The sequence below is a fragment of the Bos indicus x Bos taurus genome, chromosome 17, assembly GCF_003369695.1.
Source record: "Bos indicus x Bos taurus breed Angus x Brahman F1 hybrid chromosome 17, Bos_hybrid_MaternalHap_v2.0, whole genome shotgun sequence".
Lineage (NCBI taxonomy): Eukaryota > Metazoa > Chordata > Mammalia > Artiodactyla > Bovidae > Bos > Bos indicus x Bos taurus.
In genome coordinates, this window is record NC_040092.1 from 69,009,112 (window position 1) to 69,021,458 (window position 12,347).

The window sequence follows — 12,347 nt, forward strand, 5'->3', positions numbered from 1 at the left end:
ATGATTCAGTAGTGTTAAGCTGTCAGTTCTTTACACAAAGAAGTTTGTAGCTACAACATCATCCTAATCAAATCAAAATCTTAGCTAGGTTTTTTCTCTTTTTTTGTAGAAATCAAGAAGTTTGTTCTAAAGTGTACATGGAAAACAAAAAGGATCTGAAGCCAAGATGAATTGGAGGATTCAGAATGCTCGAATTACTATAAAGATACAGTAATCAAAACTGTGGTGTTGGCAAAAATTTGGACATACAGTTTAACAGAACACAACAGAGTCTAGAAATACATTGCAAATATGATCAATTGATTTTTAATAAAAAGACAAAGACAATTCAATGACAAAAAGATAGTCTCTAGCAAATGATACTAGGAAAACTGGGTGAACATGCAAAAAAAAAAAAAAAAAAAACACACACACACACAAAACCTAACATTGATCTATATCTTAGATTTTATAAATATTAACTTCAAATGATTCATAGAACTAATATAAAACACAAAACTATAAAACCTCTAAACAAATGTGTAGAAGAAAATCTTTGTGACTTTGAATTAGGCAAAGGTGTTTTTAGATAGAATACGAAAACAGAAACCATAAAAGGCAATTTTGATACATTGAACTTTATAAAAATTTAAAATTTCTGATCATTAAAAGTCACCAGTATGAAAATGGAAAGAAAAGACTTGTAAACCATGTACCTGAAAGAAGACTGATAACAAGAATCTATGAAAAAAAATTCTCAAATCTCAGAAAGAAAACAATCTAATTTTTAAAAATGGGCAAAAGATTTATTTATTTATTTATTTTTTTTAAAAGGGCAAAAGATTTAAACAGACATTTTAATTAAGAAGTGATCTGAAAGGCAAATATGCATATGAAAAGATGCTACATATTACTGTTACATATTACAGTCATGAGTAAAACACAAACTAAAAAACATCATCCCTATCAAAATACTAAAGACATTTTTCACAGAAGCAGAACAAACAACTAAAAATTTTTTTGTATGGAAACACAAATAGCCAAAACAATCTTGAGAAAGAACAACAGAGCTGGAGGAATCATAGTCTTTGACTTCAGATTTTATTGCAAAGCTACAGTAACTAAAACAGTATGGTACTAGCACAAAAACAGACAGAGAAATTAATGGAACAGAAATGAGGGCCCAGAAGTAAATCCACATACTTATGGCTAATTAATGTATGACAAAGGAGATAAGAATATATAATGGAGAAAAAGTCTATTTAATGAGTGGTGTTGGGAAAACTGGACAGCTACATGTAAAAAATGAAATTAGAATGTTTTCTCATACCATATGCAAACATTAATTCCAAATGAATTAAAGACCTAAATGTAGGATGAGAAACCATGAAATTCCTAGAATAAAACCTAGGCAGGACATTGTTGGACATAAATCATAGCAATATTTTTTGGATCTGTCTCCTAAAGCAAAGGAAATAAAAGCAAAAATGAACAAATGGGATCTAATAGACTTAAACTTTTTGCACTGCAAAGGAAACCATTGACAAAATTAAAAGACAACCTATTGAAGGGGAGGAAATATTTGCTCATGATATGACTCATAAGAAGTTAATATCTGAAATATATAAACAGCTCATACAACTCAAAATCAAAACACAAAGCAAAACAAACAGCCAGATTAAAAATGGGCAGAACACCCAAGTAGACGTTTTTCCACAGAAGACATACAGAAGGAAAACAGACACATGAAAACATATAATATAGGCCCAATAATCAGAGAAAAGCAAATTAAAAGCAAAAAGAGATGTGACATCCCACCTTTCAGAATGGCTATCACTAAAAAGACCATCAGTAACAAATGTTAGCAAGGATGTAGAGAAAAGGGAACCTTCATACAGTATTGGTGGGAATATAAATTGGTGCAGTCTCTGTTGAAAGCAGTATGGTGGTTTCTCAAAAGATTAAAAATGAAATTATCATATGATTCAGTAATTCCATTCCTGGGAATATATCTGAAAAAAAAAACACTAATTTGAAAAAATTTATACACCCCAATTTTCATAGCAACATTATTTACAATTGCTGAGATATGGAAGCAACTTAAGTATCTATCAAAAGATGAATGAATAAAAAAGAAGTATATACATATACAATAGAATACTATTCAGCCATGAAAAAGAATAAAAATATGCCATTTCCAACAACATGGATGGACTTGGAGGGTGTTATGTTAAGTAAAATAAGTTAAACTGAGAAAGATAAGAGTGACTTTCATGTGTAATTAAAAAACAAACAAACTAGGGATATAACAAAAAGGAAACAGACTCAAATAGAACAAACTACTGGTCAGCAGCGAGGAGAAAGAAGGGGAGAGGGGCGAGAAGGAGGTAGCTAGAGGGTTAAAAGGTGTAAACTAGTACATACAAAATAAATCTAAGTTACATGGACAAATTGTACAACACAGGGAATATAGCCAATAGTTTATAATAACTATAAATGGAGCATAATCTTTAAAAATTGTGACTCACTATGTTGTACACCTGCAACTTATAAAATAACATCAATCATATCTCAATTAAAAAAGAAAAAAATATTGTTGTATTATTACACACCTATTGGAATGGCTAAAAAAAAAAACAACACCCAAAACAGGAAACAAAAAATAATATTAAGGGCTGACAAGGCAGCAGAGTATGAATATACATGAATGCAAAATGTTATCGTTACTTTGAATAAAGGTTGTTAAATTTCTTATGAAGTTAGGCATTCAATTTTACCCAGAAATAAAAATCCTAGGTATTTTCTCAAGAAAAATGAAAGCATAGGTCTTCACATAAACTTGTATGTGAAATGTTTTTATCAGTTTATTCAGTATTGCCAAATCTGGAAGCAACCCGTGTAGAATGTAGAGTATGTGGAATCTAGAAAAACGGGATAGATGAACCTATTTGCCTTTTCAGTACTGTTCATGGAGCTCTCAAGGCAAGAATACTGAAGTGGTTTGCCATTCCTTTCTCCAGTGGGCCACATTTTGTCAGAACTTTCCACCATGATCTGTCCGTCTTGGGTGGCCGTACATGGCATACCTCATAGTTTCATTGAGTTAGACAAGGCTGTGGACCTTCTGATTGGATTGGTTAGTTTTCTGTGACTGTGGTTTTCAGTCTGTCTGCCCTCTGATGGAGAAGGATAAGAGGCTTATGGAAGCTTCTTGATGGGAGAGACTGACTGAGGGGGAAACTGGGTCTTGTTCTGATGGGCAGGGCCATGCTCAGTAAATCTTTAATCCAATTTTTTGTCAATGGGTGTGGCTGTGCTCCCTCCCTGTTATTTGACCTGAGGCCAAACTATGGTGGAGGTAAATGAAGATAATGGAAAACTCCTTCAAAATGTCCCATCTCACAGGCTAGCAAAGTAATGCTCAAAATTCTCCAAGCCAGGCTTCAACAGTACATGCACTGTGAACTTCCAGATGTTCAAGCTGGATTTAGAAAAGGCAGAGGAACCAGAGATCAAATTGCCAACATCCGTTGGATCATCGAAAAAAGCAAGAGAGTTCCAGAAACACATCTACTTCTGTTTTATGGACTACACCAAAACCTTTGACTGTGTGGATCATAACAAACTGTGGAAAATTCTTAAAGAGATTGGGAATACCAGACCACCTGACTTGCATCCTGAGAAATCTGTATGCAGATCAAGAAGCAGCAGTTAGAACTGGACATGGAACAACAGACTGATTCCAAATTGGGAAAGGAGTATGTCAAGGCTGTATATTGTCACCCTGCTTATTATATGCATCATGAGAAGTGCTGGGCTGGATGAAACACAAGCTGGAATCAAGATTGCCCAGAGAAATATCAATAATCTCAGATATGCAGATGATACCACCCTTATGGCAGGAAAAGAAGAACTAAAAAGCCTTTTGATGAAAGTGAAAGAGGAGAGTGAAAAAGTTGGCTTAAAGCTCAACATTCAGAAAACTAAGATCATGGCATCCAGTCCCAACACTTCATGGCAAATAGATAGGGAAACAATGGAAACAGTGACAGACTTTATTTATTATTATTATTATTTTTTTGGCTTCAAAATCACTGCAGATGGTGATTGCAGTCGTGAAATTAAAAGATGCTCCTTGGAAGAAAAGTTATGACCAACCTAGATAGCGTATTAAAAATCAGAGACATTACTTCACCAACAAAGGTACATCTAGTCAAAGCTGTGTTCTTTTCCAGTAGTCATGTATGGATGTGAGAGTTGGACTATAAAGAAAGCTGAGCGCCAAAGAATTGATGCTTTTGTGTGGTGTAGTCTTGGAGAAGACTCTTGAGAGTCCTTTGGACTGCAAGGAGATCCAACCAGTCCATTCTAAAGGAAATCAGTCCTGAATATCCACTGGAAGGACTGATGCTGAAGCTGAAACTCCAATACTTTGGCCACCTGATGTGATGAACTGACTCACTTAAAAAGATCCTGATATTGGGAAAGATTGAAGGTGGGAGTTGGTGATGACAGGGAGGCCTGGCGTGCTGCGATTCATGGGGTTGCAAACAGTTGGACACGACTGAGCGACTGAACCGCACTGACTGATGTATAAAACAGTTGACTAAGGAGAACCTGCTGTACAGCACAGGGAGCCCTACTCAGTGCTCTGTGGTGACCTAAATGGGAAGGAAATTCAAAAAAGAGGGGATATATGTGTACATATAGCTGATTCACTTTGCAGTACAGTAGAAACTAACAACATTACAGAGCAACTACACTCCAATAAAATTTTTTTAAAAATGCAATGTTTTTTGAATCTCAAAAGTATGGTTAAGTGTAAGGAGAAAGACACAAATAGCTACATACTGTATAATTCCATTTCTATGATTTCTGAGAAAGGACAAATGATAGGATTAGAAATTATCAGTGATTGTTAGGACTGAAGGCTCAAGGGTAATGAAATATTTGATATCTTGATTGTACTGGTGGTTACATGACTGTGTACATTAGTCAAAATTCAGAACTGTGCACCTAAAAGAAATGAAATTTACAGTATATAAGTAGTACTTTACTGTGCAAACAGAGAGAGAAAACTTTGACCTTGTTCTAGATTTTCTCTCACATTTTAAAATGAATGACACCCCAGTCTCTGAAGGTTTGATCTTGCTTTGTCACCAAGAAAAAGTGGATCTGTGACCAAGGAGAATCTGTGGTTGCTAATACATGGCATGGCTTTGCCAGTCTGGATGGCAAGGCTTTGCCTCTGCCTTGGAATCTTGCTGTGGGTGGGATCTGATTTACTGAAATCACCAGATCTCTTGGCAAGTTTGGGATCCTGTGCACCCATCTGAGAGGGGCCTGGTCTCCACCGGTGGAGGTAACCCTCAGGAGGAGCATCCATGGAAATGCTTAATAAGTGCTATGTCCTGGGCCTTATCTTAATTCTTCCAAGAACACACTGAGACAGCTCCTATGATTTATTTCTGTTTTACATATGAAGAAAGTGAGGTTCAGAGAGGTTGAATAACTTTACCATACAGTTATTAAGTGAGCTGGTGACCTAAACATGGCTTTGTTTGGCTTTAGTTAGGAGGCAACAGGGGCTTCTCAGGTAGTACTAGTGGGAAAGAACCTACTTGCCAATGCAGGAGACAAAAGAGATGCGGGTTTGATCCCTGGGTCTGGAAGATCCCCTGGAGGAGGGCATGGCAACCCACTGCAGGATTCTTGCCTGGGGAATCCCTTGGACAGAGGGGCCTGGAGGGCTATAGTGCCCAGGGTCACATGGAGCCGGACACAACTCAGCGCACAGGCACCAGGCATCAGGGGTGCTGCCCTTCCCCCACTTCATACCAAGGTAGCACTTTTTACCACGTGCTGCACCCTTCCCCGTTTTTCTTCTTGAAGTTATTTGTTGACTTGATTTTGCTTGAATCAAGTTGCCGGAAATAGGGGTCAGCAATTCTCTGTTGTATTTTCCTCGAGGAGGGGACTAGGGCTTGGGCACAAGTCCCTGCTGGCTGTTACCTGTGAGTGTGTGTGAAAGTGTGGTTTGCTGCGGCCTTCACCTCCATCTCTGACCCAGGAATGGCCCAGTTCCCATGGACTCCAGAAGTGAGTCTGGACCAGATGTCTGTCCTTGAACAAGTGACCTCCAGTGTCCCCTGCCAGAGATGGTACTAGTTTCATTAGGACAGCTCAGACGGCTGAGCGGTCTCTGCCTTTCTTTTTCTCTAGGGCTTGGGACCAAGGCCAAAATTGTGCATATTGTTGCAGCACACGGATTCCAGACTTGCTCAAACATGTAATATAGGTCCTGGTGAATCCTGCCAGTTAAGGACAGCTAAGAAATACCACCTTAATTATTACGTCACTGTTCACCCTTTCTTTCTTGGAAATGAATCTTGGTGTCATCTTGGAATTCATACTTTTTTCTTGACCTCCTCATGTGAAGAAAATCTTCTGTATATAACCAGACAGCCCTCCATATCCATGGATTATCCATCCATGGATTCAACCAATCTGGGATTGAAACTATTTGGAGAAAAATTTCTAGAAAGTTCCAAAAGGTAAAACTTGAATTTGGGCATCTATTTACATAGAATTTACATAGTATTATAAGTAATAACACTAATAATAAATAGGCATTATAAGTAATCTAGAGATGATTTAAAGTATAAGGGAGGATGCACCCAGGTTATATGCAAGCACTAGCCCGTTTTATATATGAGACCTGAGCATCTGTGGATTTTGGTATCTGAGAAGTTCCTGGAACCAATCCTCCATGGATACCAAGAGATGAAAATAATCCACTCTGTCAACATGACTTACTTTTCAACACGTATCCCCAACAGAAGAAAGCAGAGTATTTCCAGGGTGGCCAAACCCACTCTTTTTTTTTGCTCTAGTTGCCTCTTTGCAGGGCCCAACCCTGTGGCTCTCAAGTGCATAGAGCAGGCTGCCCCTGCTCTTAGGTCCCCCTGCCCCAGCCCCTCTTCAGACTTCCCAACCCAGTCTTCCTCACTAACTCACTCACACTAGTGTCCCATTCAGCTCAGAAGAAACGAGTTGCCAGTCCAGGTTCGATGCATGATACTGGATGTTTGGGGCTAGTGCACTAGGACGACCCAGAGGGATGGTATGGGGAGGGAGGAGGGAGGAGGGTTCAGGATGGGGAACACATGTATACCTGTGATGGATTCATTTTGATATTTGGCAAAACTAATACAATTATGTAAAGTTTAAAAATAAAATAAAATAAAAAAAAAAAAAAAAGAAGTTCTACAATCTAAATCAGCCTTGCCCAGTGTCTCATTCTGGCAAAGTGACAATAAGTTGTTGTTTAGTCACTCAGTCATGTCCAACTCTTTGCGACCCCATGGACTGCAGCACACCAGGCTTCCCTGTCCTTCACTATCTCCCGGAGTTTGCTCAAACTCGTGTCCATTGAGTCAGTGATGCCATCCAAACATCTCATTCTCTGTTGTCCCCTTCTCCTCCTGTCTTCAATCTTTCCCGGCATCAGCGTCATTTCCAATGAGTCAGTTCTTCGCATCAGGTGGCCAAAGTATTGGACCTTCAGCTTCAGCATGAGTCCCGCCAATGAATATTCAGGATTGATTTCCTTTAGAATTGACTGGTTTGATTTCCTTGAGTCCAAGGGACTCTCAAGAGTCTTATCCAACACCACAGTTCAAAAGCATCTATTCGGTGGTGCTCAGTTTTCTTTATGGTCCAACTCTCACATCCATACATGCCTCCTGAAAAAACCATAGCTTTGATTATATGGACCTTTGTCCGCAAAGTAATGTTGGAAATATAAGTAGCACTGAGATAAAATAAAATCATCCTGCTAATGATGCATTTGGATAATGGCTCCCCCTTCATTGTTTATACATTTCTTCAATAGAATGTATAATACACACTGTATGCTGCCTTCCAGAGCAGAATAATGATGTCATTAAGGTCCTAACAAACAGAAATGGCCTTGGTTAAGGAAAAACCAGGGTTTGGGAGGGCCTCCCATTTTGGGCAGCTGGTGGGCAGCAACCATTCTGGAAAGCTTACTCAGAAAAAAGCCCAGTTTTGCCAAGTTTTGATGCAAGTGTGTCTAGAGATGTAAACACCGCAATGAAACAATGCAGGAATTAAATACAGCACTTAGGTAAGACATTTGACTTTCTGTTCAGTTCCCAGAACCAAACAGCTGCTCTGCTCTTTGTTCTGTTTTCATGCCTTCCTGCAGTGCGGATGCTTCCACTCAGAACCGTGACCTTACATCCCTCTCCACTGAGCCACGAGCGCTGTCCTCCCATGCTGTACACGAGCAGCACTACTTCCTCCTTCCACCTGGTAGTACTTTCCTTCAAAGGCAGAGCCGATCTCATTCATTATTGAAATAAGTTGATGGGATGCAGTGGTTTCAATCCTAGATTCTGGTGCCAGAGTGCCAGGTTCTATCTCGTTCCCCACCTCCTAGCTGTATCACCCACCCTCCTGCATAAAATGAGGATTGTGACATGGCCTACCACCCGCGAGGAGTGTAGAATATTTCATGAGTTATTTCAGGAAAAGGGCTCAGAGATGTTTCTGGAGAGGGTGTGATGCACCACATGTTGGCTTTATGATCGCTGCCAGCACACAGCAGGGGTGGGTACTGTGCATCCAGAGATGAGTTCCTCCTAGTGCATCTGCTAGAGCACAAACTCAAAGCTACTCTGAAGATGCCTTCTTTCTTCTCTGCACTGCTATAAACCCTGCTATACTTGGGAAAATGTATCAATCTTCAAAGCCCTTCTGTATAGATATGAAGATGTTTCATAATAAGACAAATGCAGCTTTTTATGAACAGTAAAATATGGGAAATACCCAGCTTAATTTAAATCAAAGTGAAATCTCCCTCATCTTCTCACATTCTAATGTAGGGGGTCAGATTTCTGTGAGCCATGTTTGGGGGAGGCCAGCCCAGCCCATACATGGCTCTCAGAGAGGCTGCCCAGATCTTTACCCCTGCCTGGGCAGAATGGGTGTGGAGAAGTCTCAGCATGAGTCGTAAATGATCTGGTGTGCGTGTCTGAGGTGTGGAGAGCAGAAAGGTGAGGGCTCTTTTGGCCAAGTTGCTCTGGATTCTGTCAACATGACTTTCATCCTCATCGTGGTCTCTTCCAACACTGCTCAAGATATGAGAGCAAAATGCAATCGAATCCAGGTCCCCTGCAGCCCTTCCCATAGATGGTTTTGTTTTTCAACTTAACAAGCTGTACTTAACAAGCTAAGAATTCCCCAGCCCATCCAGAACTGAAATCTCTAGTACTTGAGATTAAAAAGCTTGCTCTAAAATAAACAAATTTTAATTTATCTTTTACTCTTCTTTCTGACCCATCTCCTCCTCTTCTCTTCCTGTCCCCACCACTTTTCATTTTCAGGGAAAAAAAGAAAAGAGATTTTTTGATCTTGTTTACAATTTTTAAGCTTGTTTAATCAAAGGATAAGATAGCTTTGAAAGTCCTGCTTTGGTGCTTTAATTTTGAGAAGTGAAGTTTGGCACCATTTCATCCTCATTCAATGTACTTTTAAGGTCCAGATATCCACCACCAAAGGCTTCCCTGATGGCTCAGCAGTAAAGACTCTGCCTGCAATGTAAGTGATGCAGGAGATGCAGGCTTGATCCCTGGGTCGGGAAGATTCCCTGAAGGGGGAACTGGCAATGCACTCCAGTATTCTTGTCTGGAAAAATCCCACAGACAGAGGAGTGCAGAGGACTACAGTCCAAAGTGTCACAAAGAGTCAGACACAACTGAACAACTGAGCATGCATGCATCCACCACCAAAGGGCATCACATGTATGCACAAACAGACCCATCAGTGCTGCAAAATAGCAGGTACCATGGACAATGGGGCACTGAACCATTTCCCCAAATGGAAAGAAAAAAAGCGAAAGTGTTAGTCATTCAGTCATGGCTGACTCTCTGGGACCCCATGGGCTGTAGCCCACCAGGCTTCTTTGTCTATGGAAATCTCCAGGCAAGAATACTGGATTGGGTAGCCATTCCTTTCTCCAGGGGATCTTTCTGACCCAGGCATTGAAACCAATCTCCTGAATTGCAGATCTGAGCCACCCGGGAAGCTCATATGGAAAGAAAGAGAAAAACCCAAGCAAAGAACCCCAAATAGCTCCACTTTCCTTTCGAGCAGTCTTGCGCAGGGCCACTTAGCCAGGTCAGGACTAATCGGTGCCAGGTACCTTGTAGACATGCCAGGCTGACAGGTGTCCCTCTCTCTCTGTGGGAGGACGAGTTCATAACACATCCTTGCCTGGTGCATATTTGAATCTCATTTCTGGAGCTGTACCTAAAGACGGCAGCCTTTGTCTGTGGGGGGAAAAAAAATCACACTGGAAAGTGGGAAAAGAGCCTGGGTGATCAGTGCCTTACTCAACTGAAAAATACTAAGAAGTCACCTGGATTTGGAGCTGATACTAAATACAGGAAGTAGTAAGTATCACTAAGTACATGATAGCTATCTTTTGGTGGTTTTCAAACTGGTCATTATAAGACTCTATTTTCCAGATTTACTCTACTTTGACCCTTCCTATATGAAAGAGCGGTTGGTCTGGTTACACTGGGAGTGGGGGGTCCAGAGTGCTGTGGGTGTGGCATCTTCCTCGGCTGCTCCCACACAGCACCCCTCCTTCCTGCATCTTTGAGCCACAAGCTCCTCAAAATGCAGAACATCCTGAGAAACAATGAACACATACTGCCTCTGATTTTACAAGAGGACACTTAAGCTTGAGGATGAACCAAGGTGCCAGGGTCGTGGTGCTGGCGCTGCTGAGACCATCAGCAACCAGCCACCGTATGGACAGCACATGCTCATTCTCCTCGACAGAAAGTAAACATTTAAACTACTTTGACCAAGAATGTAAAGCCATGGATTGAGAGAACCCACTTAGCGCCAGCAGAGCCCTTCAGGGCTTTCTCTTTTTCCTATAGATTCAGTATTTTGGATTCTGCAAACAAAAATATTCTGGAACAGGAGATTTGGTTTGATTGACATGCCTGTACTGGTAATAGGAGAACTTGGAGAGCTGAGTTCCTTCCCATGCTCCCCTCCATGCATCTCTTCCAGGCCTTCAACTAGCTTCTGAGAGAGAGCTGTGGGTCAGCGGTAGGAGGAACAGGACCGGCTCCAGTCACACAGAGAGCCCTGGAGCCTGCCTCCCACAGCCGGGGAGAGACAGCCAAGCCGGCAGAGCCTGTGTGTGCATGTATGTGTAAGTAGCATGATTTTTCCTTCTACTAAAAAATAATACAGTTCATAAGGAACACTCATAAAATGCCATAAGCATAAAAAAAGAAAGGTCACCACAGAGAAACTTGAAGGATCTGCCCTCCATTTCACCAAAATAGGATCACACAGCTTATAACCCCCTTTTATTTTTTGTGATAAATATCTATACATATTATATAATTTCTAATGGTTTTGAAATATCCCCTTATGTTGTAAGTCATTCAGCTAAATTTCCACTTTCAAACTTTTTTGCTTTTATAAAGAAAACTTCTATTACTATTTTTATTCATAAATCTTTACATATTTCCCTGGAATGAATTCCTAGAGGTGGAATTGATGGTTATATAAGGTGAACACTTTAAACAGTATTATCAAACTGCTTTTCAAAAGTTCTCAAATTTTCCCTGAGAACTGCACAGTTCCCTACACCTTTCATCACGTTGGCTGATCCAGGTCAGAAAAGGTGTTAAGGATCCGCGGACCAAGCAGAAATACGGGAAGGACTGAGCTAAGGACCGTGTCTTCAGGGAATGGCATGTTGCATTCAAACTGTACTTTTGTTTTACTAAGAGAATTTCTACAGATGTGCTGGGTGTCAGTTTTCAAAAATTAACATAGGAAAGCAAAAAAAGCAAAGAACAAAAAACGAAGAGTGCTTGTTGGCTTCCTTGTATCTCCAGAAGGAACATCAGGCGGAGGATCGACAGGGCTGCAACCTGATTTGACCCTGTGTCACTGAATCATCACGTCACCGCACCTCTGCGTGGGGCGTGTTGATGTCGCAGCGCCTCCTGGAGCTCCGTGCTCACCACCTCAGTGCAGGAGGTGCAGGAGGGGGCAGGGGCACAGACCGCCTCTTCACTTCTTCCCAGCAGGAGGGATGGCGCAGAGAAGTGGGGGGCAGCCAAGGCTGGCCTGTCTGCCCCCTCGCTGGCCTCCAGTAGTCTCTTTTTTGTGGTCTGAGCCCTGGTTGATTGGCAGCAAGGTGAGGGTGGCAGATTTCCTGTGTCTCTGACTCTCCCTCCACAGTGGTCACCCATCAAGGAAGTGAACCAAAAAAAAAGAATAAAAAAGCTGCGTGGCACCATCTTTTC

At 40.9% G+C, this 12,347-nt stretch overlaps 1 long non-coding RNA gene across 1 annotated transcript in view; it reads left to right on the forward strand.

Annotated features, from left to right (window-relative positions):
* LOC113875080 overlaps positions 1–12,347 on the forward strand; it is a 47,103-nt gene that overhangs the window by 18,681 nt on the left and 16,075 nt on the right. The window contains exon 3 of the long non-coding RNA XR_003506147.1: positions 11,092–11,236. This is a non-coding gene — a long non-coding RNA (uncharacterized LOC113875080). The remainder of the gene's footprint in view (positions 1–11,091; positions 11,237–12,347) is intronic.